This window comes from Dendronephthya gigantea, unplaced genomic scaffold (assembly GCF_004324835.1).
Source record: "Dendronephthya gigantea isolate DGI-Jeju-01 unplaced genomic scaffold, DenGig_1.0 000040F, whole genome shotgun sequence".
NCBI classification, from domain to species: domain Eukaryota; kingdom Metazoa; phylum Cnidaria; class Anthozoa; order Malacalcyonacea; family Nephtheidae; genus Dendronephthya; species Dendronephthya gigantea.
In genome coordinates, this window is record NW_021163050.1 from 1,536,128 (window position 1) to 1,563,857 (window position 27,730).

At 38.9% G+C, this 27,730-nt stretch overlaps 1 long non-coding RNA gene and 3 pseudogenes across 1 annotated transcript; 2 read left to right on the forward strand and 2 right to left on the reverse strand.

Moving 5' to 3' along the window:
- Positions 1–5,266: 5,266 nt before the first annotated feature.
- LOC114526658 lies at positions 5,267–6,016 on the reverse strand (annotated as a pseudogene).
- Positions 6,017–6,055: 39 nt separating this feature from the next.
- On the reverse strand, positions 6,056–7,520 carry LOC114526659 (annotated as a pseudogene).
- Positions 7,521–25,005: 17,485 nt separating this feature from the next.
- On the forward strand, positions 25,006–25,582 carry LOC114526604. Its single transcript, XR_003687356.1, has 3 exons — positions 25,006–25,090; positions 25,236–25,304; positions 25,532–25,582. It is a non-coding gene; the product is annotated as an uncharacterized LOC114526604 (long non-coding RNA).
- A 247-nt stretch (positions 25,583–25,829) lies between these two features.
- On the forward strand, positions 25,830–27,673 carry LOC114526671 (annotated as a pseudogene).
- The last annotated feature ends 57 nt before the right edge of the window (positions 27,674–27,730 follow it).

Sequence of the window (27,730 nt, forward strand, 5' to 3'; positions counted from 1 at the left end):
CTCATCATCTGTAACAGGATCATCTACCCAAGCATAAGCGTCATCGTCGCTTGAAAGCACAAGACTATCAGAAGCAGTTATTTCAGCAGTGATTTCGTCAAATGTCCCGATTTGCTGCGCTTCGGATACATAGGCTTCTAAATTCTCTAGCTCAGACATTTCGTCATAGTCTGATAAATAATCGTTTTCGGATGCGAACGATGATGGTTCGGAAGACGAATCCGTCAAAGACATTAAAAAACTAATAAAATACCGCCAAATTTTGCTGCAAAAGAAGAACTTTGGAAAATATAGAATACTTGAGATACCTTATCACACGAGTTCACCAAATGACGTCACACTACTCTCTCGCCAGTCTCCCAAAAACTCGGTCGTGGAACAAATTTGTTAAAACTTTGAGAAGCCATAAAATCGCGAGGATTTAACCGAATAAAAAAATGTTTCCGTTTTTTTACTCCATAAATAATAGTTATTTATTTTGTGAAAAAAAAAATTGAGGGGTTAGTGGCACTTTAAAACACTCTTCAGGATAAAGGATAGCAAAAACTTTTTCATGAGCCTTTGCTGGGAGATTATTTATAACAAGGCTTGCTGCTCCATTGCTAAGAAACGGTTGTTGCAGCAAATGCGCTACACATTCAGCATCTCTTGTAAATAGTTCGGAGGATAAACTTTCGACATCTATAAAATGTTTTGGGACAACAACATTGGGTGGATAGGTAAGAATTTCCATCAGATCTGGAATTGGGCATTTGGCACATCGGTTATATACTCCTTAGGCGCTCTTCTGAAAACGGGTTTCGCTTCCTAGTAGCAGCTTCGGTTTTGTTTTCTTTTTTCCTTCTTTTCTTCTATCCAGAACCTAATAGCCCCTTCGTGTTGCACATTGACGCCTCCAAAAGCGGGTTGGGCGCTGTGCTTTACCAACGACAGAATGGTATTCTATGAGTCATGGCTTATGGTTCCCGCACTTTAACGACAGCTGAGAGAAATTACCACCTTTACTCCTGCAAGTTAGAATTCCTCACTCTGAAGTGGGCAATTTGCAAACAATTCAGAGACTACCTCTACTATGCGCCAGGTTTTGTTGTGTTCACCAATAACAACCCATTGACATATGTCTTGTCTACATCCAAATTAAACGCAACAGGACTTAGGTGGATAGGGCCGATTATTGGCCGATTTCAACTTCACCATTCGCTATTGACCTGGAAAAGCAAATGCTGACGTCGACACATTATCTCAAGCACTGAAAGATATGGACAACTACATGAACTTATGTACTGAGGAGACGGCACAAGACGAGTTACGGATCATAATCCAGACAGGGAAACTCCATGGGCAAGGAAAGTTGAACTGGGTATCTTCGTTAGTCAACGATACAAGTACCCTAGATGCTTACACATCAAGAACTCCAAAGAGCAATGGACCAACATTGGAAGCAGAGAACATTAGACAAGCCCAAATCGAGGATAGTGATATTGCTACAGTATACTCCTTTGTCAAAGCAAACAAGCGACCCACAGCCAGCGAGCGAACTCGCGAACCAACCAACACTCAGTTGCTTTTCCATGAATGGCAGAGACTGTCAATTGGCTCAGACAGAGTATTACGGCGGAAGAAAGGAACCCATGACCAAAGAAAGTACCATGCGATGGTACTAAGAGAACTTCACAACAACATGGGTCATCTCGGTTCTGATGGTGTTCTACATCTGGCCAGAGACTGATTTTACTGGCCCCACGTGCAGCGAGACGTTAAGCATTACGTAAAGAGCATGTGCCACTGTGTAAAACAAAAACCCCCACGGCTGAAGACACGAGCCCCACTGCAACCAATTATAACATCCTCGCCATTTATCGATTTTGTTCATCTAGAGAAGTCCAGTGGTGGGTTTGAGTACATCTTAGTGATCGTTGATCATTTTACGTGATACAAGCCTAACCCACCTGAAACAAAGCTGGAAAAAATGTGGTAGAGAAGGTTTACAACAATTTCGTGCTACGTTTCGGGTTCCCCGCCAAATTCCATCATGATCAGGGCGGAGAGTTTGAGAATCAACTCCTCGGTAGGTTGGAACAACTCTGCGGTGTGAGACATTCTCGGACAACCCTTTACCACCCACAAGGGAATGGTCAAGTGGAGAGATTCAATAGAACGCTATTAGATATGCTTAGAACACTCCCTGAAAATCGTTCATCCAACCACAGACGGCAGCGAGTTATCTAGTGATGACGAAGATTTACATGAAGCAGTAGTGAACGTAAACCCCAGCGATACAAGCCTTGACGTTCCCAAGAACGCAAACATAGTTGAGAATGAGAACGTAAATGTCGCTCAGAACGAGAATGCCAACGTAGTAGAGAACGAGAACGCAAACATAGTCGAAAACATAGTCGAAGGCAATAACACAAACGAAGTAGAGGATGAAAACACAGCTGAAATGGAGAACGCAGTTGAGACCGAGCCACCACAGACTGAACAGTCAAGAACAAGAAGACCAAGGCATCCACCTGACCACTTGACATACTACGCACCTGGCCAAGTTGACCCAGCAAATGTGTGCCACATGACAACAACAACCCCACCACGTCCTCCAGTTATGTGACCGCCTCTCATGAACATACCCTACCGACCCCCTCAGCCATCCAGCGTACCACTTCCCCGTTTAAGTGGCCCCCTCTCGTGAACATACCATATCCATTACCCCAGCCACGTCCTCTAAACCTACCTTACAACAATATATAATGACATTTACATAAAGTAATTGACATGTATCACATGACTTGTAAAAGCTCTTTCTGTCCTTGTGTGTCATGGCAACCATGTGTAGATATAAATCTTTTGTATTCTGTTTTATCCTTTAATATCTTGAAGAATATACATATATAAAACAACAGGTTATGGGCCCAGGAAACTTTAAGTGATCCTGAAGCAATGTATTTGCGAAATGATCTGCAGAAGATGCTGCTGAAACGGTGAAACAAGCTTTCCGAACTGGGGCAAAGAAGGCATGGACTTATATCTGTCTGGCTATTGAGCCTGAGCAACAGATTCACGTTAGAGACACTACTACTGCCAAAGCAGCGTGGGATGCGCTGAAGACCCAATTTGCATGAGAATCAATTCTACGAAAAGTAAGATTGCGACAACAGTATTATACTTGTAAATTGTAGGAAAATGTTAGAGCACATTAACCACATGAGATCACTCCATGATGGACGTCAACGTTGATGACAAGGAACTGGCAATGACGTTACTTGGAAGTCTTATACAGAGTATAAACCGTTAATTACAGCCTTAGATGCTGTTGGGGAAGATAATTTATCTTTTGAGAAAGTAAAAAGAATGCTCTTAAATGATGTAGACCGGATGTCTGATGCCAAGAAGATGGAGGATGCTTTTTCTGTACAACGCAAAAGATGGTCTCCACATGAAAATCCCAAGAAAGGTGATGGAAAATTTAATGATATCTGTCATTATTGTCAAAAAAGAGGACATATGGCCAAGAACTGTCAAAAAAGAATTGCTAAGAGCAACTCAAATAGCAAGAATAAGTCTGCTAATTTTGTAAACAAGGAAGAGCAAGAAGATCACGAAGATGCTCTCACAAAGTCACTGATCAAGTAGCATTATTTATTTCTAATCATGGTAACAATTTTGGGTAGATTATAGACTCTGGTGCAACACAGCATATGTTGTATGAGAGCCTTCGTTTGAGAAATTATGTTGAGTTTAAACGACCATGTGAAGTGAATCTTGGAGACAATCGCACCATTTTTGCATTTGGAAAGGGAGTTACAACCTTGTAGCTGATTTGGGTAATGGGCATACCCAGAACACATTGCTCTTAAAGACGTCCTATATTTACCTGATCTGAAGAAGAACCTACTGTCAAGTACAAGCAATGGGGAAGTTGGATACATCAATTCAATTTGACGGTGTCCAGTGTAAAATTACAAGAAATTCAAAGTTGTTAGCTCTCTGTGAGATGCACAACAAAGCTGTATATGCTAAAAATCATTCCTAATACGGAGTATGTAAACATTGCATGTGAAACACCTGACAAGAGTTTATGGCACTGTGGATTTGGACACTTGGGAATGAACAATATCACTAAATTAATCAGCGAAAATATGGTTGAAGGAATAAGTTGTTCTAATCATGATAAAGAGCCATCTCTATGTGAATCATGTGTGATGGGAAAGCAACATCTTACACCATTCCAAAAAGGTATTCCAAAATGAGCAAGTCAACCATTTGAAATCATTCACAGTGATGTATGTGGTCCCATGCATGTAAAGTCATTTGGCAATTCGCAATACTTTTTTACCTTTATCAATGACTATTCAAGGTATACACAAGTACATTTCCTTAAGACCAAAGATGAAGTTTTCAAAAAGTTTCAAGAGTTTGTGAGCTATGTGAATACACTTGGAAGCAAGGTGAGAGTTCTTCGTTCTGACAATGGAGGCGAATATTGTTCTATTGCATTCAAAGATTAGCATAAAGAGAATGGAATCCTACATCAAACAACTGTTCCATACAATCCTGAACAAAACAAAGTCGCAGAACGAATGATTCGTACCCTATTAGAAGCTGCACATTCTATGATGTATCACACAGGCATGCCTAAAGAGTTCTGGACGGAAGCAGTGGCGGGGTCCACCCAAAATTTTTACTGTTCTTCAAATTGCTATAAAACAGTCACTTTTGCTAAAAACCATGACAAACTATATATCATTGAGAAGCTTATAACTCATAGAAAACGAATATCCAATTTATAAATTCAATTTATACAATGTTACCTGACACCACTCGCCACATGCTGCGAGTAAGTAGGTTGCCTTTAAGAAAAGATATCTCTTGATCTATTCAACTAATGTTTTTTAGTGTTAAACAAGAGCTTATATAAATGTTTCTGGGATAACCATAGAACTTTTCAATTGCACAAATAATTTTGACAAAACGACTGTTCTATTCTTCATCCCTAAAATGCTAACATGTTCCTGGCCATAACTTCTTCAAAACTTATGTATAGGAAAAGTTCTATGCTCATCCCAGGTATCACCCACATTACTTAGCATCTGCGAAAATTTTATGCAAATCGGATAAATACATAAGAAGATATCCTTTCTCGACTGCAAAAAAGTCCGATTCCGGCAAATCAGCTTTAAAAAACAATGAACACTGAAAAAAAATGAATTATGATCAGTTTTGCCAAGATATGTCACTATACTTTCTTCATTAGTACAAACGGTTATCTCTAAAAGCCCCCAGCTTCATATGTCACCCCCTCAGCATCACACAGTGCTTCCTCTCTCCTTGTCCGAAGGAGAGCCTTTCCTTGGTGGCGTTTCTTGTTTTTCTTAGTTGCTTCGCGATCTGATTTTCTCAATCTCTTATCTCGTACATATGAAGCTTTGAGTGTATGTTGCCCAGCTGCTGTTCTAAGTCTCTCCATCACCCTTACTCTTCTGGCAGCACCACTGTGGAAATGGCAAAAAGCGGATTACTTTCACACCACGATGCTTGTGCTTTTGACACCGACTCCAAACCAGTGAGTTGATACTTTCATTTGCATTTGCATGGTTACTCTGACACATCTTTCCAGCAGTTTGGTATCACTCAATGCTAAGAAAGTTGGGCGAAAGACCTCATGAAATACTGGTGGTAAAAGATCATTGTCTTTGTAAGTGGTGGTGCCTGTTGCTTCATCCTGTTGCCACTGGCACCATGATTGGGCACCTGGTGGACAAAACCCATGCTGCTTAGTTGCATCTTCAGATTGTACACAGTGATGCAATATTGCAATTATGTTCTTTTTCATTTGGTATACTGCAACATCTACTTCTTTCTGAGTAGGATTCAATTTTGACAAGGTATTTTGTCAGATAGCAAGGCCGTAGTATGTCTGTAATTGCTTGATCTTGCTTTCAGTTAGACGACCTTTCCCACCAATGGTCTTTCCATCTGGAAGTTTGCTTTTATTTGTGGCTTTAAGGTTGAGAAGATGTTTTCACATTCTTTTCCGAACATGTCCAACACAGTCCATCTACTCAACTTTGCAATCTATGTAAACATCTTCTACGGATGCAAATGCTTTGCTATCGGCATCGCTGACCATCTACTTGTATCTGAAATTGTGTTTCTCTATCGATCTTTTCCAAAGTGTGACTGCAGCATCACATTCCATTGCTGGTGAGCTTCCCTCATAATTGATATTACACTCCCCAGCAGCAAGATGCTGGGTGCTCCACTCTTCAAATTCAGCATCATCTTTACAAACTGACCGCTTGAGAGAGCACTTCTGGCACACCTTTGACAACACATGATAGTCCAACACTTTTTCTGTGTCTACTGATATCACAAACACAATCCCTGTCAATGATGTGAAACCTCTTTTTGCCCAGGTCCCGTCAAAACTTACAGCCACATCCAAAATATCTCAATTGCTGGATTTGTCACTTCCTTTAGAAACATACTCATATAGTTCTTGTCCAGCCTTTTTCATTTCATCTTCAGCGTCCGCTTCTAGGGCACATAAAATGTGATCAACCTGCTTACGATATGCAGATTTTGAAGGGCAAGGCATGTTCATTATGCTACAGAATGTTACTAAGCCTTCATATCCAATTCCAGTCTCTATTGAATGGTAAACTGCTCTTCAGTTGATGTCATAAGATGTTCCTGCACTTGTCACACTGTGTGATGTCGGCACTACAACATCACTGTCACATGAGCTACAACTAAGTTAAAGCAAACTCATCAATCTTCTTGATGAAACTTCTTTAACAGTAATGTTACCTAGAATGTTCATATAAATGTTCATTGAAACTGTTAGAATACCCCTATAGTTATACACAAAACAAGTGTTAACAAATACCACTGCCTCTAGTCTATTGTAGAGATTCTCTAATACCATTCTATTGTAACAAATATATGCCATACATATGTCAACAACGCATATTCGAACTCTCCCCTGTTAATCACATTGTCAATTTGAGCTTCTTTGCTCTGACTTTTCTCTGAGTACCTCTGAGTACCAGAGAACCTTTTGCCTTCACGCTTACGCCTATAACAATTTTTTTCTCTGACCATCATAAACAGAATTTAAAATGCACTTCCTATATTATAAGGCCTCATGCAAATAAAAATGCCCCACAGTCAGCGAAAATGACCTATGCAGCGCCGTACTTCATGTTAGCAACGTACAAAGTTGTTTCCCGTGGTTTGGTAACAAGAACGGTGCAGTAAACAACAAAAAACAATGTTCGGTAACCATGGCAACCACGCTAAAATCTTTTGCCCATGATTTTCAAGCATGAAATAAACAACGAAAAACATTAGAAAAAGCCATTTCATGTTTATAATCACCTAAACAAATAGTTAAAGGGTAGGAATCCCAAAGAAGAAAAAATTCACTTTTTTTTCAAATTTTGGGTGGACTCCCACTTTCTTAACACAGCTTCTTCACCACCTATACCCGAAATCGAAGTCCTACCAGTGCTTTGAACCATGTTACACCGTTCGAATGCCTTTTCAATGACAAACCTGACGTGTCTAACCTGAAAGTTTTTGGATGTATTGCATTTGTACATGTCCCAAACCACCAGCGGAAGAAATTAGATGAGAAATCCCAAAAATGTGTGTTTATTGGATATCCCGATGGAACTAAAGGATTTAAACTGTATGATCTAACAAGAAAATCTTTCATTCAAAGTCGTGATGTTATATTTAAGGAGAAATGTTTTCACAACTTCAAATGCAAACAGTCATCTAAACCAAATCCTGAGTTTTATAACCCTGCAGATCATCAAGTCAATCAACCAGTAATTACTGATCAAGATCAGAATGATAACAATGAAGCAAATGAAAACCAGCCAGATCTCCAGAATAATGAACATCCACAAGTAGACCATGATAATCCAGTGGGAGCCACATACGAGGAAAATTTCATGCGTGAAATCGGAAATTTAAACCAACCCAGACAGCGAAGACCTCCCGAAATATATGAAGAGATTACATTATGGAAGATCTTACTGCAGACATAAACAAACCCCAAAACATTTCAAAAGCCTGGTCTGGGGAGTATAATAAACAATGGAAAAAGGCAACCGACTCAGAGTTTAATGCATTAATGGAGAATGATACATGGGAACTTGTACCTCCACCTGAAGACAAGAATATCTTTGGAAGCCAATGGGTTTTTAAAGTCAAACGAAATACAGATGGTTCAGTTGAAAGGTTCAAGACGCATCGCGTAGCACAGGGATTCTCACAGAGTCTTGACTATGTGTGTAAGCCAAAAAAGAGTCTGAATGGTCTCAAACAGTCTGCCAGATGTTGGAATTCTGCATTAGATATTTTCCTGAAGTCCAATGGTTACAAGCAAGTAAGCGCTAACTCGTGTCTATACATGAAGTCTGTCAAGATGCAGGATGGAAAAATTAATTTTGTTATTCTATCAATCCGTGTTGATGATTTATTGTTGTTCTCAAATAACTTGGTCACGCTTGAAGAAGAAAAGATAGCAATTGGCAAGAATTTGATTTGGGTGAAGTCAGTCGTATTCTTGGAATGTTAATTAAATGCAACTGAGAATCAAGAACACTAACCATTAGTCAATCTAAATACCTAGAGAGGATCCTGAAAAGACTCGATATGGAGGACTGTAAGCCAATCTCTACACCTTTGGAACCTAGGAAACAATTTCATGAATTATCTGAGGATGAAAGTCCAGCAAAAATTCATTAATATCAGAAAGTCATAGGCTGTTTAACCTACATTGCAACTGCGACACGCCCTGATATACAGTAGGAGGCAAAAGTTTGAGTCCAGTGACTGTATTTCATTGTTTTAGCAGCATATATTAATATTAATATTCTACAGAAAACTTTACCGATAGTGAACTAGAAAAAGTAAATAAGTAAACTGAATAATACATGCTGTACAACAACTATGAGATGTTATGATATTTATTTAACATATGTTAATGTGGAAACATGCATTACATGTCAATGCTTAGCATCCCTCTTTTTTGCTCTTGAAACGGCCTTTATTCTTGCCGCACTGGCATAGATTCCATAGGTTTTTTAATGTTGCACATTCAATACCTTGCCAGCATTCATTGGCCACTTGTCTCAAGTCATCCTGCTGGTGGGTCTGTGCCTTGCCCTTTTCCGGTTAAAACGGTCCCACAAGTACTCCGTAGGTTTTAGATCTGGAATTTGGAAAGCCATGAGAACGAGATCACCAGAACTAGTTTGCTTCTAAAAGATTTCTGGCACATAGAAAATGGGCATGTGCTTAGGGTGATTATCATGTATTTAGACGTGCGATCATCTTTGTACCAGATGAAATTCCATGTCCTTGAAGAATTGGATGATACTTTTTTTTAATTAGGATCCTATTATGTCTTTCAATATTGCCAAACCCAGCATGATCGAAGCAGCTAAACGTTTGCTTAAGTAGGATGTAAAGGAATAAGAACTTTATTTTGTTATTAATTTAGATCATTAGGACTAAAACAGTGTGCAATTAATATGGTTTACAGTACTGAAACACTAGCATGGATGTCTTAACTTGAATACACTGCCAGGATTTAATACTGGAATTCTACAACGACTGGACTCAAACTTTTGCACCCTACTGTAGTATGACCAAACCAAGCCAAGAGCATTGGAAAGGAGTGAAGAGAATTTTAAGATACATCAAAGGTACAATGAACTTTGGTATAACTTTTCAAGCAAAAGATCAAGCATGTAATCTAATCGAATATTCTGATGGCGATTGGGCAAACGATGTCGAGACAAGGAGATCAACTTTTCTGGATACACATTCGAAATTGATAGAAGCACTGTCAGTTGGTGTAGTAAGAAGCAATCATGCGTATCTAGATCGTCAACCGAAGCTGAATACATGGCATTAAGCTTTGCAACTCAAGAAGCTATCTGCCTTAGCCGATTGCTGGAAGATATTGGAATCAAGCAGAAAGAGTCCACAACAATCTATGAAGATAATAAAGGAGCTATTCAATTATCCAAAAATCTTAAATTCCACAACCTTACAAAACATATAGATGTAGCTTTTCACTTTGTGAGAGAAAGAGTACAGGATAAATCTATTTGAGCTAAATGATACCCTCTCTGAATAGACTCCAACGCCACACGGGGGGAGTTGAAGAACGTTACCGTTAACCTTCTCCAGATGTCTCCAACCTTACAGCAGCGGCGCAACCAAAAAAAGCGTGGTAGGCGGGGTATGAATGTAACAGAGGTAGGCAGAACTAGTCCAGTAACCCAACAATTGGATAAGATGATCCGGAACACCGGTGATAGCAGCGAATGTTGCAGCGTCGATGCAGAAGCTGAGCGACAAATACTGTCTGGATACGCCAGCACGAGAGAGAATGGAGCGAAGATAGGAGTTAACGTCTGAGCCGTTAAAGGGGAGCCATCGATCCAGACGAACAGGGGGCCAGGTGAAGAACCACAGAGCAAGAGGTAGGTTTGAAGAGCAGCGACCGGACACAAGTGATTCCCTGATGCACCAATGTAGAGGAAGTGACCAACACCAATCAGGTCCGTCTTTGGCCACTTGATATGAAGACAAAGGCCAGAGGGAGAGGGACCAGCAAGAAACGTGACGTCGGAAGCAGCGAGGTGACAGGCAGGATTAAATGGAGGGGAGGATGTGAATTCACTCATGCGTAGAAAGCCAAGGCGCCATGCAGCCCAAAACATCAAGGTGTCAAAACCACTGTCCGCGAGGGAAAGCGTGTGATGGATAGCATGTAAAATATCCCGCGTAATAGGTAGCTGAGGGGGCTGAGACAAGACCAAGGAACGGGAAATGCCACAAAGGACACAACAGATACGCAGCGTGTTTTCCGTTGGATCCCCAAAGCCCCAATCAATATGGAGGGAGCGCACTGCAGATAAATAAACTGCCACACTTGTCGGGGACAGCGACTGAGCCAGCCAAGACACAAACATAATTAATTGGTACTCGTTAGCAGGAACAGGAGAAGGGAATAAATTGGAAAATAGGGTACAAAAGGACCAAAACTTTCTCATTCCAGAAAGGTAGGTATGACGCAAGGATTTGGCAAGATCATGAGATTAAAAGAGAAAACACTGTCCGACTACCTGACAGTGAGCAGGTCCAAGACCAGATCTGGAGGGACAAAGGTTGGGTTTGCATTTGCCAAGGGATTGAGGTCCCGAAAGTCCTCTGATGCTGGGATGAACAGCACCAGGAAGAAACTGTGGCATATTTGGGTCTGCATGAACAGAAACCGTAGGCCAAGTTGAAGGGGAGGGTAAAGGAAGTGTGGCTCCTCCTGTTGGGTCGGGAAACGACGAGCTCGTATAAGGTTGGAATTGGCAGTCATTGACTTCCTCGCCAACATAATGTAAAAGCAAAGCACGTTTCCGACCCGCATCTGTGATGTTCATAGCGGTCATTAGGTTGTTAAATCTTGCAGCTAAGTTGCTTGGGTCTCGTAGATTAAATTCTGGAAAAACTGGAAGTGCAGTGGCCATGTTTGCGTATTTGTAACTTCGTATTTATTTTACCATTCTCGTCGCCATTATTGTGTTCCTTCCTTAATCTATTTGTTAACACGTGATCTATATACATTTACTTCATATAAGCAAACATTATACACATTTTTTGGCCAAATTGGCAAGTTTAGGCCCCAATAACTTTTCTTTAAATTATTTGTAGAGCTTGCGACTTCAACATAGTCGTTTGTACACTAAACACTTCACGAATATGAAATAAAAAATTTCATTTCATAGGCACTTTAATATCTTGAACAATATACATATATAAAATAAATCTTTTGTATTCTGTTTTATCCTTTAATATCTTGAACAATATACATTTAATATACTCAGATAAGGCCCAACGAGGCTAGGCGAAGCTTAGTGAATACTATGACTATAGTAACCTAACTAGTTATGCCCGCTGCGGATCGGTAGGGATGGAGACGGCAGCACGGCGAAACGAACGAGCTCGGCGAAGCGAACGAGGTTGGCGATGCGTAGTCTTTACTGTCATTTTCAATCATGCGTACGTCCATCAGATATGGAACCTAAACGGTACCCTCTCCATCCCGTGATCACACTGTCACACGGAATCACAGAAGTGAAAGCCGTGGAAGGAAAACATGCATGAACACACACGATGCACACATAGTAATAATTGGATACATACCGTAGGAGTCTTTGCAGACCAACTGAACCTAGAGAAGCTAAACTAAAAAACAATAAAGGGAAACCATCCCCCGACGGGTGGAATGTCAGGGGAGGCAGGCGGGGCGAACGAAGTGATAATAAGCAGATAAACAACAAGGCAAGCCATATAAATACTAAGGCCCGGGGAAATACCCCCGTGCCAAACACCCGGCTAAGTACCCAAGCGAGGGCCAACTCTTCGATATTAACTTCTTTTATTATACTAATAAATACATATATAAAACAACATAAAGCCCCTATTGAGAGCTTTTATGTACATTTTGTCCCCTTGTGATAAGATATTATTAAATGTAATCTTCGACCAAGACGATAAGGGAAAATTTCAGGCCGTTAGAAGCGCCGATAAACTCATAAAAGCACATTGTTAGCCTCTCAAGTAAATACTTAAGGTGGCTCGATACAATTTTTCGAAATTTTTAGATGCACATTTCAAACAGGGATGTTAAGCACCTAAATATTTCACCAAAAGGCTAAAAGTTAATATACTTTGCAGGAAACATATCTAGAGCAGAAATATTCTCAGAACTTTTGCCTGGCACCCGTTACCATGGCAACAGAGACTTTTCAAAATGGCCGCCAAACAAGGTTTAATCGTGTTTATATCACAAACGAGTTCGGTGACCCCCAATTTTTTTTGCATTAAACGTTTACACTATAAATGCTTTATCTATAAAAAAGTTTTAAAAAAATGTGATATAAACACGATTAAACCCTGTTTGGCGGCCATTTTGAAACGTCTCTGTTGCCATGGTAACGGGTACCAGGCAAAAGTTCTGAGAATATTTCTGCTCTAGATATGTTTCCTGCAAAGTATATTAACTTTTAGCCTTATAGTGAAATATTTAGGTGCTTAATATCCCCGTTTAAAATGTGCCCAAAAATATTCGAGAAACTGTATCGAGCCACCTTAAAAGTTCATTACCTTGATGGACATCGGCAGAAAGCAAAAAAAATGTACTTACCTTGTATTTTAGGGAAAATTTCGTTCAATAACTTGGCAGTTTGCATTCGCACTCCAGCACAGGGAATTGATTGCACCAGATTGCACATGCGTTACAAAATATAATCCATACGTCCTCTCCCTTAATTTTTTCAACATACGCACGCTTAAATATTCCCCTGGAACAAAAATCTTTCCGGACAGACAGAAATGAATCCAAATTTTGACAATACATAAATGTGTGCAAAAGTCTAGATCGAGTGAACTCTGGAGAAACATCAGCACATCCAGAATAGTGTACTGCCTCGCTGAGGCTCGGCAGCAAAAACACAAACTTGCAAAATAATATAGTTTAAGGTTTCAGTAGTTTAATGTGTATAGTTTATAGTAAACAATATAGTTACTCTATTCACAAGTACAATAATGATATGCGAAGTGGGAATTAAGCAGTAAATTACCATGTAATGCTTGATTAAGCATGAATATAGTCTCATGAACTACGGTCAGTATAAATATGAGCGAAATCCTCTAGTTTCGCTCAGTTTTTTCCAGCGAACGATCTGGGAAGGAACTACAGAATGAATTTGGTTGTTTTACGACCCACGTAAACTCTTACTCAAATATGGCAGAAGTTCAGTTCCCAAACGAAGTTAATCAAGCCGTCGAAGGCGATCCCGCACCACATCCAGCTGTGCAAGAACAGGAAGCAATCATTCAAGAAGAAGCTGCCGCAGGGCTGAGTGAACCGGGTTCTGTGCAAAGTGACAAAGAGCTTGAGGTATATCTTTTAAACTATGTTATCAAATAACGTGTGTAGCTGTGTTTGAGGTTGTGTCTAATAAGTGTATTATGTTATTTCATGTAAAATTATTTATGACTTGTTGGGTTAGAATTTGTATTCTGTTAGGTTTGCGTACATTGTGCAAGCGTAAGAAGTTATGTGCAGCTTTAATAGTGTTGTCTGTTATTTGAGAAGCAGAGCAGATACACCTAGATTTGCTTTGAATATGATAGAAGGCAGAAGTATAACTTCGTTTGACGCCCGATGTATGCCATTTAATAACATTTTTAAAAAATATACAAGATCTTCCTTGACGATCTTTGCCTGTTTAGTAGTTTCGTTGATTGTTTGTGCCTGACTAGTTAGAATAGAATTTTTTGTATACAAGTGCCTCCTTCGACGGGCTGGTTCGAAGGTAGATTATATTTTTGTTAGCACTCTGTTGTGACATGCGAAATATAGGCGTGATTCGCCTGGCTAGCGAAGGTGATTTATATTCTTGTTACCACTTTGCTGTGAAATGAGAAGTGTGGGTGTGATTTGCCTGGCTAGTCTGGAAAAAATTTGCAAGTGCTTCCTTCGACGGGATGGTTCAAAGGTGATTTATATTTTGTTAGCATTTTGCTGTGAAATGAGAAATTTAGGCGTGATTTGCCTGGCTATAGTATTGGATAAAATTCTGTATGCACGTGCTTGCTTCGACGGGCTGGTTTGAAGGTTAAGTATATTTTTAATCGGTGTGTATATTATAAGAGAAGCAAAAATACTAAAGTGTGTGCATCTGTTGACTATAACTTTGTTTTAGCTGGGCTGGCAGGTTGTGACAAGTTAAAAACGGGTACCTAAATCAACCCTCTCGTTTTTCGGGTTAATTTGTCACCTCCTCGCTGGTCTGGTTGGGGCCTTGTAGTAATACTATTTTTCCCGTTGATTATACTTTAGATTAATTTTTGGCAGTGGGAATGTGACAAAGAGTTTGATAAGTCTCTCCTCCAGTTAGATTTTGACATGTCACAACGTCCTATTAAATGGGTAAACTGTCAAGGAGGCCCCACCAATCTCAGCGGGGAGGTGGCTCCTAACAGTAACTTGGCGTCCGAGGTGAAACGTGTTCTTGAAGGACAGGCAATTGGAAATGTTGACAGCCTTCTTTTCCGTGATCCGGACAGCTTTCAGGCAGGCGAATTGCATCAGCATTTTTCGTTCTGGGAGCACATCACTCAGGGCCAATCGTCGTCTAGACAGTCAGATGTGTTGCATTGGATTCGCGAAACTGTATCCATCTTTGAGTTTTTTCGGCGTTTTCCAGTTATAAAGGTCAATATTATGATTCCAAACGTCCACCACAGAAACTCTTTGCAAATAATCTTTCATGTAAACCATTTGCTCAATTCATCCGTCAGACGCTGCTGGAACGTGTCTCGATAGGAGCGGTTTCTTTGTTGGGAAAGGTTGGTGAGGTGGATCCTGCACATACATATTGTTCTTCCTTTAACAGTGGAACCCAAAAAACCGCGTCTTTGTTACGATGCTCGGTTTTGAACTTATGGATGAAAGATAAACCTTTTACACTTGACAAACTTTGTGACTTGCCTCGTTACGTCTCACAGGCGTCGTATCAGACAGTACTCGACGATAAATCGGGATATGATCATATCTTTCTTTTCAGAAGATATCTTTCTTTCGTTTGATCGGTGTGCCATGTCTGTTATATATTGACGATCGGCATAACGGGCAGTTACAAGTTCCATTAGATCAGGGTGCTTATGCTTCACTTGGCACATCAGATCGTCGTTATTTTGCGGCAGCTCAGTTGGCGATTTTTGTCGTAGCATATTATCTTGTTGCATTGGGCTATTTTCTGGGGCTAAAGAAATCAGTGCTTATTCTGCAGTTGGTGCCTTATCTTGGTTTTTATCAGATTCTCTGCGTGGGGTATTTCAATTGATCCCAGACAAAAAGCCCAGTTTCTTACGACTTGTTCATGACGTGTTAACGTGCAAGACAGTGACGGTAAAAACTCTTCAACGCTTAGTTGGGAAATGTGTGTCCTTTTCTCTAGCTGTGCCAGCGGCTAAGCTTTTTACAAGGGAAATGAATGGAAGGATTTCCTGGGGTTTATGCACGCTTCAGCCAATCCCTATGTCTGGGTTATTGAGGACGGAGGTCGAAAATTGGTTGTTTTTAGAGAATTGGGATTTGCCGATTCCTTGGCGTGATGAGCGTCATTGTCGGATCTCTATTGCAACTGATGCGTCTGCGTCTGGATGGGGAGGTTCGATCCTATCCCCTATGACACAAGAGGTTGCAGATTACTGGGGTACCGATGAAGTATCATGGGACATTGCCACCAAAGAGGCCACCACCATCGAGAGAGTGTTGGACACATGTAAGGATGCCCTCTATAATTCTAGAGTCGATGTTTTGGTTGACAACCAAGCCGTTATTTCCTCGTGGAACAATCAAGGCGGAAGAAGCCCATCACTGAATCGAGCTTTAAAATGGCTGTTTTTTATTACATTGAAGTTAAACGTTTCTTTAAACCTTACGTACGTTCCTACCAGTCAGAACCCTGCTGATATCCCTTCTCATCGTTTGTCATCGATGGATAGTATGTTAACGGCTTCGTTGTGGCAAATCGTACAACGAGATTTTGGTGGGTCAGAAGGTCATTCCTGCGATTTGATGGCCTTGGACTCTACGCTATGATGGATAATTTTGGAGCACCCCTTCCGCATTTTACTCCTTATCCGACCCCGGGGTCGTCGGGAGTGAATATTTTTGAAGATTTGTCATCTCTGGGACTATTAATGTGCCGTCCTTATGTTTTTCCACCCTCGATTTTGGTAGGCCCTGTCCTTCGATTCTTAAAGGCATTCAAGCAGTCTTGTACCCTCCTCGTTATGGATATATATCCTAAAAAGTTCTGGTGGCCTTTAATTATGGCTCAAGCACAATTTTCCAAGAAGTAGCCTCTGCTGTCATGCTCTTCTTATTCCATCATCTAATGGTTGGGTGCCTCACGGGGGCATTCCTGGTGACCTATGCGCCTTTTATGTTGTGTTCTAATTGTTTAATTATGCTATATTTAATTCAGATGTAACATGTCCATCTTGATAAAAAATAAAAATTGGCTCACGCTCATTCTGTCTTCTTAGATTCTGCTCCGAGAAGGTCATCGTTGGGAATACCTTGGGTACCAATAATGGGACGAAGTGGTTAGGTCTCCATATTCTGGATGGCGTCGGCCTTGCAGCACTTGTCCACATGATATAAATTGGCCTTTCTTTGCGTGGAGGTCTGAATCGTACCTACAAGATAGGCTTTAGTGTCCGTTATTTTGGCTTCAAACTTCTGACAGCGTTGAGCGTTCCAGTCTTATTTGAGTTGACTGATCCAGCTCAATAAGCTTCATATACAGGGTGGTGTATAAAAAAAATTCGAATCGAAATTTTGCGTTTAATAATGCAAAATATATTTGACAAATTTCGTTGATTTTTACGCCATTGTTAAGTTCATTTATTTCTCTTTCAAATGACACATTGTATGTGTAATTTAGTTGAAAAATGAAGTACTGGTTCGACAAAAAAAGTTTATAAAAAACACCATTTTCCGCTGATGGGAACTAGAAGTTTGTTTTATTGAAAATTAGTCCCAAAGGGCTTTAAAATCTAATCATTACTGAAAACTAAAACGCAAATTTATCACAAAAATTCTGCTTATTCAATGTTCAAGGAAGAACACAGAGATACAAAATTCTAACCACTCCCAATTGACATTGTGTCTAAATACCACCTTCAAAACACCAGAGTGGATATAACAAACCAAAGAACTTACTGTGACACACTGGGTTACAAGTGAGAACATGCAAGAGCCAACACATGACAAGCAAACCTTGTGGCACTCTCCTGTGAAAAGAACAAAACTACATGACCTTAACCAGTCACCTCAAATCTGGCATCCTGGGCATCCTGCTGACATAAGTATAAAATAATTTTTAAAAATACTTGTCCTTAGCAGAATTAGGCCATAAATGTGACCAGATGCTCAAACAAAACCTAAATGTTCAACCACACGGATTAAATACACTTCAAATCAAACCACATGGACATGGTCACGGGAAACACAGACACGTCCAACAATCTTTATGTAATATAATGTACAATCCATATGTTGTATATATACGGTAATTTAAACGCACGACAACGTCGACATCGACTTCGAATTACCGATGATAATTCAAACACCAACTAATTAATGTTATGTATATACCTACAACCTTACACTCACAATTATTGGCTTTAAATTGTGCAAATCATTACCAAGGCTTATAAATCAAAGCAGTCTTCACAAAACAGAATGTTTCACTTTAACCCCTTGGAAGTAGAATCTATTGCAAAACAACTCAAGCAACTTAAGACAAACAAGACGCCTGCTCAAGGCGTTACTCCGCCTGCAGGTGAGGAAACTACAGAAGGTGAAAAAAGGTCACAAAATGAGGTGATTTCGCTTTTTGTACTGTTGGATGTCATACTGTTGTCTGTCATACTTTTGGGATTTTTTGTTATACATTTTGTATTCATTAATATGAAATTTTTCATTGATTGATGCATCTTTATTCATTGATGTAACTTTATTTAATGATGTAACTTCATTCAGTTGCTTAACTTTGTTTACAGATGTAACTTCATTAATTATTATAACTTTATTCATTGTAACTTCATTGTTGGCATTCAAAGGTAAGTTGGCATTCAAAGTTAAGTTGGCATTCAAATGTGACTTAAATTGGTATTCAAATGTGACTTGGTATACAAATGTGACTTGGTATTCGAATGTGACTTGGTATTCAAATGTGCATTCATGGAATTCACACTCAGGGACATAATTTTTTTTTGCAACTTCCTGCAAATGAGCACCAAAACCTGGAAATTAGAACAAAAATAGGGTTTTATAAGTTTGGCAAATCAATCCTGTAATAGGAACAGTTTTAATAATTAATACCCCTTTAACGCTGTTATCGCTTGCTACTCTGGTTTATATAAATGATCACAAAGCCTGGTCACATTGTAATCAGGACCTAACGTTTCGACAGTCCAGTCTACTGTCTTCATCAGGGGTGATCTGACATCATATCCAAGGGATTCATACCCAAGGGATGATGTCACCTGCCAATAAGAGGCATATATTCCTCTGGCAAATGGGCACTGTTGTCCCTATTCAGAGCATGATTACTCATATTTATATGCCACGCTTTTAGGCAAAGTCTTCGACCATGTATCGATTGTTAGTGGTAATTACTTTAGAGTTTTCTCATGCAATCTTGTGTTTGATGTCACACAGGTGCTCTGCCAAGGGAAAAAAGTAATTACCACTAACAATCAATATGGTCAAAGACTTTGCCTAGAAGCGTGGAATATAAAGATGAGTAATCATGCTCTGAATAAGGATGACGGTGGCTATTTGCCAAAGGAATATATGCGTCTCATTGGCAGGTGACATCATCCCTTGGTTATTTAAGAAGCTTCGATTCCAGCTTTAGATCACCCCTGATGAAGACAGTAGACTGGACTGTCAAAATGTTGGGTCCTGATTACAATTCGACCAGGCTTTGTAATAATATATACATTTATATTTGTGATAAAAGAATATCTTGGTGTAATCTGAAATACGACACAACTTGGCCATTTTTGATTCTGTGAAACCAATTGCAAAGAAACATGTTTCATATAAAAATTCATTGCCGAATTGAGGCATTTTATAAAACAGGCTTTAAAATAGACTCTAGTAAATAGAAATATTGAATTCTTAAACATGCGGGGTCGCTAAATTTGTAGTATGTATAATTTCTGAGAGCAAACAGTACTTTGTAGGTAGTTTGTATTAAAACATTACGTCAACGTGAATCACTAAATCAACTATAAAACAGAAAATCTTGGGTATACTAATATGCAATTACCGCCACAGCATATGAATACAATCTAAATCTTAACAACTTACCTTTGTAGTTGTTTAACATGGTTCTGAAAGCTCTTTCAATTCGACATTCATATTTTTCAATTTTTCACAAGGGAAGAACCTCGATTCGAACACGACTACACGAGGCACAAGGCCACGAAGAAAAATAAACATTGCACAAAATCAACCCCAAACCTCCCTAAATGCCAACTGATGTACATATTGATGTACATAATTCATCCGTGTAACCCAGGGCTTCTCGGTCAAAATGTTTTGGGTTACCTGTAGAAATGCCAACTTCTGTCGCCCAAAACTACGACGACTACGACGAAAAGGAAAAAAGACCATGGCATTTTAAGACTCCGCTGCGCATACGCAGGCGGAGTAATAAAGCTGCAGGATTAGATAATATACCAGGTCGCTTGCTGAAATTATTTGCTTCGATTATTGCACCATCCCTTACATAGATCTACAACCTATCCCTTTTTACTGGCATATCCCATATGAATGGAAAACTGCAAAAGTTACTCCATTATACAAGTCAGGTGATCGAAATCTTGTGGGGAACTACAGAGCAATATCAATCCTTTCTATTATTGCTAAAATCTTTGAAAAGGAGGTACACAACCAAGTGTATGTGTTCCTGTTGGAACATAAGTTATTAAACAAATATCAACACGGCTTTTGGACCAAACGTTCAACGAACACGGCTCTCTTCAAGGTATGGATAATAGTTGTGTTACTGCAGTCGTATTTTTAGATCTTGTGAAAGCATTTAACACAGTACGACATGCCATCCTTATGGAACAACTTTTGCTTATGGGAATCTCTGGAGCTGAACATGCATGGTTTGGTTCATATCTGTCTCACCGTAACCAACATGTTGTATATGATGGCGTTCTTTCCGAAGTTCAACCAGTTGAACTGATCTAAAATTAATCTCCCAATGGCTTGAAGATAACGGCCTTGTCATAAATCCAACAAAAACAGAGTTTATGGTAATCGGAACGCACCAAAGACTTAGCCGGTTCCAACCTTTGGAACTTTATTTAAACAATCATAAAATCAAGAAAGTCAGTTCTTCTAAATATCTTGGCATTATCCTTGATAGCAATTTAACTTGGACCCCCCACGTTGACAACCTGTATTGTAAAGCATCACACAGAATCGGAGTTCTAAGGCGAATTAGACGGTTTATTAATACTGAGACAGCTAAACTTGTTTATAATGCAACCATCCAACCGATATTTGATTATTGCGATGTGGTTTGGGGTAATTGCAACACAGCTTCCTCAAAAAAGTTACAAAGACTACAAAACAGATCCGCACGCATCGTAGAGTTGAACTTGAAGAACAAATAAGGCTTCACTCTGGCATAATCTTCGAAAGAAAAAAATGGAGGGTGTAAACATCAGTTCAGTTCGCCATGAAGATGTACACAGTTATAACACCATGCACAAAAATGACCTCAATAAGCTCCCAAAGCCTAAGACTGAAGTTATGGAACAGCCTGAAGTTATGGAACAGCCTACCAGGCGATGTAAAAGTCTCATTTGGAACATAACTGTTCAACTCAATATAGTTATAAATTATAGGTATACTATTAATATTAGTACTTAATTTAATATAAACTACAAGTATGCATACATTATTATTTTTAATATTAACACAAAATTTAATTATTCTATATCCTTCTAATATGCAATAGTACTTTTATCATTAGAAACAGCTCTCTAAATTTGTAAATAGTTTAGTCATAATGATAGTTTTATAAATAGTAATGGTAGTTTGTAATTAGACAGGTTCACTTTGGGAGAACAGTAATTTACTGATTGTGACTCCTGCATAAATAAAGCTTCTATTCTATTCTACTCTATTATATGCACGTTTTACAAGCTTATTATAAAACTTCAAAATACATACAAACCTTAAAAAAAAACCTTGACTATCTCAAATTGATAACCCTAATCACGATTGAAACCCTCACGGTTGATGCATCGCCGAACATCGACCCACAGAAGTTTTTAGGACCCTGGGTAGTTTACTACCCACAGATGACAATATTGCACTGTAATTCTGTAATTCCTCGCCAAAAGTCCAAAACACTTCGACCATACTTGTATTAATTCATGACTATGGTGATAAAACGAAACTTTAACAATAATAACCAACCATACTACATAAGTACAACCCACGACCAAAACACACTTAAACCTCGGATGTCCACACACAACCATAATTGACACGTAAACCCCCACCATCCCCAACACAGACTTTGACACCTGACCTCAGTGACGTAACATACTAACGCATTTTATGCACACATGTGTAATCCCTGACCCCTTTTCGATCAAGCCTCTTGAATGAACACAAGCTCTGCTCGTAAGCAAATCCAAGCCGATTTTTAGTAAATTTCTACTTGGTTTTTTTATATCAACTCTGAGATGGCTCACCACGTTGGTTTATCCAAGGTCAACAAAAGCTTTGGTAAGACACACAGTTTAATTTTACCATTTTACCTTTTATGAATATACTCTTGTGCAGGTTTGATTCCTTATGATTCTCCTATAAACACACACCACTTTTACTCACTTCTTATCTTCATGGTTCTTTCACACAAAGCCAACCCTGCTCCCCGCTGACGAGTCCACAAAAGGATGAAATGCCGCGTACGGGGATACTGATTCACATGCTTGCCTATCTTGTCTTCTGTTTTACTTCTCTACCTACCTCCTTACATAACTTTGATTTAAACACCACCAACAACACTACACAACTTATTACTACACACGTAACTACATAGTTTCTTGAAGAACTCCATCATATGCCCGTTAATACGCAAAATTAACTATTCAACAAATTACTCGTCCTAACTTTTTTCTTTATTTCGTTTAATTTAAACAATTGTTACATATTAACTTATAACTATATAAGAATTACAATATGGTTCCAATCACCTATGTCAAACATAAAATAAACAACGACAACGACAACAAAAATTGAAATTGTATTAAACCAGAAAAATTCCAAGCAATTCTCAATTATTTACCTCCTACGGACATAACTACTGGCCTGGAATAATTTACGATGAAATATAAATTATCTTAGCAAAACGAAAATTTACAAATCACTCAAGAAAAAAGCTGGGAAAAAGCTGGTCACAGTACTCCATGATTGTTTTAAAATTTTACAATGTCTCTTTAATCTAAAATTAGAGTGTTTACCAACTTTACAATGATTACAACATTACAATACATTGAAAAGCAATGCCAATTAAACATATAACAATTAATTTCACTTTTTTCACAAATTTCAAGCAACTTTGAAAAAATGGGATACATTTGATTCATATCACAATACTATTCTTTAAAAGATAAAATACAAATGAAATTTATTTTCTCATGTCTAAAGAATCCAAACATCTGAACACAAAAAAGCAACCACATCATTCCACCCGCATGCATAATTAATTTGTAAAAATCACATTTTAATTTTACTACACCATCGTCAAACGGGAATGTGATCGGATTTTTCCCTCTGCACCTTTGACCCTGCTATGACGTCATTCAGTGAACATGACACCACCATCACCATGCGCGTAAGTATTATCGCAAAGTTCAAATTCACTCAGTCGGCTCAACCAAGGCTTCGGGTAACTTTTTCGCTCCATCACCACAAGCTGACGTGTGACCTGTTTGCCATTAACTTCATTTAATTAAGTTAATATCTTTAAAACAGGTCACATGACATGCAAACGTGAACCAGTAAACTTCCTTTTTTCACACTATCTCATTTTTTGAACAATCTGGACGGTTAATGTTATGGTACCCCCATCCGTAGAGCCTGATTTCTTGCGTAAACAGGATGTGACATCATTTGTTGTAATACTAAAATATAATAAATGTGTGCTGGTTCAGGCTCCCCCCAAAAAAAATCACATCAACTACTTTATAACCTATGAAATGCATATTTGTTCAAAAATAATTTTGTGTGTGAAAGGAAAATATGACTGCAGTGATCAGTACTTGTTTATTTCACTGTATTCTAGATTTTTTTGAGGAAAAAGATTTAGTGTTTTGGCTGCAATGTGAATGACACAGATATTACATAGTTGCCAACCCTCTCGTATCTCGCTGGAGACTTCCGCATATGGATGGATACTCCAGCATTCGAAATTTCTCCAGCATTACCACCACATAATTCTCCAGCATTTCTGAGTCTGTGAAATACTGACTTGACTTCTTATCAGGAAGTTTGTATTCCCAAACTGGAAATTTATTGAGTTGTAAACCATTATCCGGGCACACGCCGGGTCAGCAAGTTCAAAAAATGTGTCATGGCGTTGAAGCCAAAAATTTTGTTGAACCGCACGTGTTTGGGAGGAAGTCTGGTTACTAGGAAGTAACTACGTAAATATGCAGCGTTTGTGCGAAATTGATACGGGGTACGGAAATATTGGAGGGAAAATTGAAAAGTTCGTAATTTGCGCTTCAAATTGGTACCCAATATAACCATTTAAACTGTCCTTACGCCTTCATGCAATCCAAGACAAAGTAACCTATTTGCGTAATGTGAATTTATTATGAAAATAGCCGTATTTCGGCTCCATAAAACTTTTGCGTTTCATGTATAAACAAGATATATGGGCGCTTGATAGAATGCCTGTTATTGAGGTAAGAATCGTATGTTTTTTGTTTTTCGTCTTTATCTTGCATTTAGCTGAAATATTAAATTTAATGTGTCAACTTTTTGACAAACCACCATGTTGAATATGAATATGTGAACTTTTATGTAGAAACTGCAGCACATGATATGCTGGCATGAATCAGTATAAATAGGATGTGTGTGTGCTTCTGGGATTCCTAATTGTCAATGTAAGAACCCTTATATATTATTTTTCACGTTTTTCCTCCTCCACAGATAAAGATATGTTGTTTAGTCGATAAATGATTCAACTTCCAGCCATATAATAAGCTGTGTTGTTTATATTAGTAGCTTTAATATTTGTGGAAAACGCCAAGTAGGAGAAACAACCGATTCCCAGTAGCTGAATTTATGAAAGCTCAGAACGCCTTGCTTGCAGCAGAGAAATCTGTCCTTAAAAAAGAAATCAGAGGAAAACAGCAGAAAGTACGAAGGTTGAAGTCAAAGGTAGACGCATTTTTATAATGTAGTATATATAGCAGACAGACCCTTAACCTATGACCCCCATTGACATTGTTTACAATTTCGTGTTATTCATGTTTTGCATTTTAAGCGGGCATAACTTGCAGTTTAATTATTTATTTATTTTTAGCTAAGCAGAACATCGTCAAAATCTGAGGCTTTGCTGCAAGAGGTGAACAAACTGCCAAAAGAAGTCAATGTAAGTATGAATACTTTAGTTGCAATTAACAATGCAACTGAATATACGTTCTGTACGATATCGGATTCCTATCGCAGGAGGCCAAATTCTGTAGGTATTAAACCTGACGAGCGAACCGGTATGATGTAAACGCAATCATAGATATAATGTAGTATAGTAAATTGTTTGGAAAAAGACCGTTATATTGACAATCTGTATATTGTCATCATGACGTTTCTTTTAAACAGCTAAGGTATCCTATTAGAACACCAACACCACCAAACAACCAACAAAATAATGTTGCGTCAAGGTCAACCCTCTCAAGGCGAAGAGAAGAGACATTCGTTGCTGCATTATCTATAAATGGTGGAACTTTGCTCAACAAACGACCAGCCTTCAATGGTCTTTTTGATACGCTCAGCAAGAAGTGCAAATTAGATGATCTTGGTAACTATGTATTGTCTAATGATAAGCTCACTTCCTATGTTATTGAGCAAAAGCAAAAGAAAGACAGGTTTGCATTTGAAGCTAGTGAGGAAAATAACTTAAGGAGCATAGCCACATATTATACTGCTGGGGTAATGGGTAAAAGGAAGTACCAAGCCGTACGATTATCCTCTACAATGAAGTTTGTAAATGCTAAAAGAACAGCAATTACTTTTATGTCTAAATGTCCCATTCCGAAACTCCTTACCTACAATAAGTTAGCTGCTAAGCTTAAAGAAATTAATATTGGGAAGGTGTATTCTGTGGAGGAGATGTTTGATGATTATATAGAAGCTGGTGAAAAGGTGAATGGTTGTTTTAGGGATTTGGGAGAATATTTGCCCAGATTAGCTAGATTTTACTTAAGTACTGGGACCCGGGCTAAAGCTTTAAATTGGTTTGGTAAACCCGTGGGTACCTTTCTTGTTGCATGGGGTGGTGATGGGTGTCCATTTGGCAAAAATGGTAGTGCTTGTTCTTTTCTCATTAGTTTTCTTAATGCAGGCAAGCGAGTAGTCTCAAGTAGTGATAATTTTCTTGTGTTTGGGGCAGACTGTGAGGAAACATCATTAATTGTTAGAAAATACATACTTGCCACATGTAAGCAGATGGCAGACCTACAGGGGAAAATATTTGAAATCAATGGTCTGTCTGTCACATTTTCATTTGAGGAAATTCCCAATGATATGAAAATGCTGGCTATGCTTGGTGGAGAGTTAAATAATGCAGCAACATATTTCTCTACTTTTGGCAATGCAACTCTGGATAACTGTCGCGATGTAAAAGGAACTTTCGGAAAGGGACCTTCTTGTACCTGGAAGGCTTGGTCTTATCAGGACAGAATTAAGACTGCTGCTGCTGTGGAAAAATTTAAAGACTCTCTGAAGAAAAAGACTGTCTCTGATAAGACTAAGCGTTCGAAGGTGACAGATTTCATTGCCAAAAGGAAGAGTCGTCAAGAATATGCACCATTGATTGGAAATTGATTGACAAAGCCCATGTAGAACCCCTTCACTTGAAGAATAATGCATGGCAGTATTTCTTTAAAGCAGTTCTGCGCGAATCAATTGGTAAATCAAACATAGAAACATGCAAGTCATTTTCAGATGTGCCAAGACATTCCTGCTTTGCGAAAGTTGTCTTTGCTCTGCAATATGAAGTTAAGGCAAACCGGGTGGCGAAGAAAGCAATAAAGTGGTATAATGAAACTCAAGCTCACCGAGCAGATTTCGCTTATCGCTTCACCGGCAAAGATTCCAGGCTTTTCTGTCATAACTTCATGCGGCTGATCAAAGCAATGAGTGATTCAAGTGATTCCCGAGCACAGCAGCAGAATGTCTTGGTACTTGCATACATTGGCCTAAGGTTGAGAGATGCTTGCTCTCTTTTTAATAGGTTTATTATTAATGAAACTAACATTAGTGATTTATCTAAAGCAGCATTGGAATACTTTCGTGCAAATTCTCTATTTGTACCAACACAAGTAACACCTACTATATGGACAATAGGTCATGTAGTACCAGTGCATACAAAGTACATGTATGATACATATTGTCAGGGTCTTCTTACTGTTTCTATGGAGGGACGGGAAGCTAAGCACATTGCTCTACAGCGACTAAGTGCCAACACAACCTATCAGAACCGCTGGAGTGAAATATTTAGGCATGAATATATAATGTTAGTTTGGCTCCCAGAGCATGGCCATGAACCATGCTCCAATACACCAGGCAAGGATAACTACATCCCTGAGAGAGCTGCTAATGACCCAAAATATTGTTATTGTGGATTAGAGAAGGTATCGTCTGATGATGAGAAGTGTACTTTCTGTGGCCATGATGTAACAGCTTTAATTGATAAAAGTGTACAAAAAGCTGAGATAGTCACTGAATTATTAATTAACTGACCAGTTGCAACATGAAATTCTGCTGCATATTTAAATGTGAAATATTTGGATACTTTAA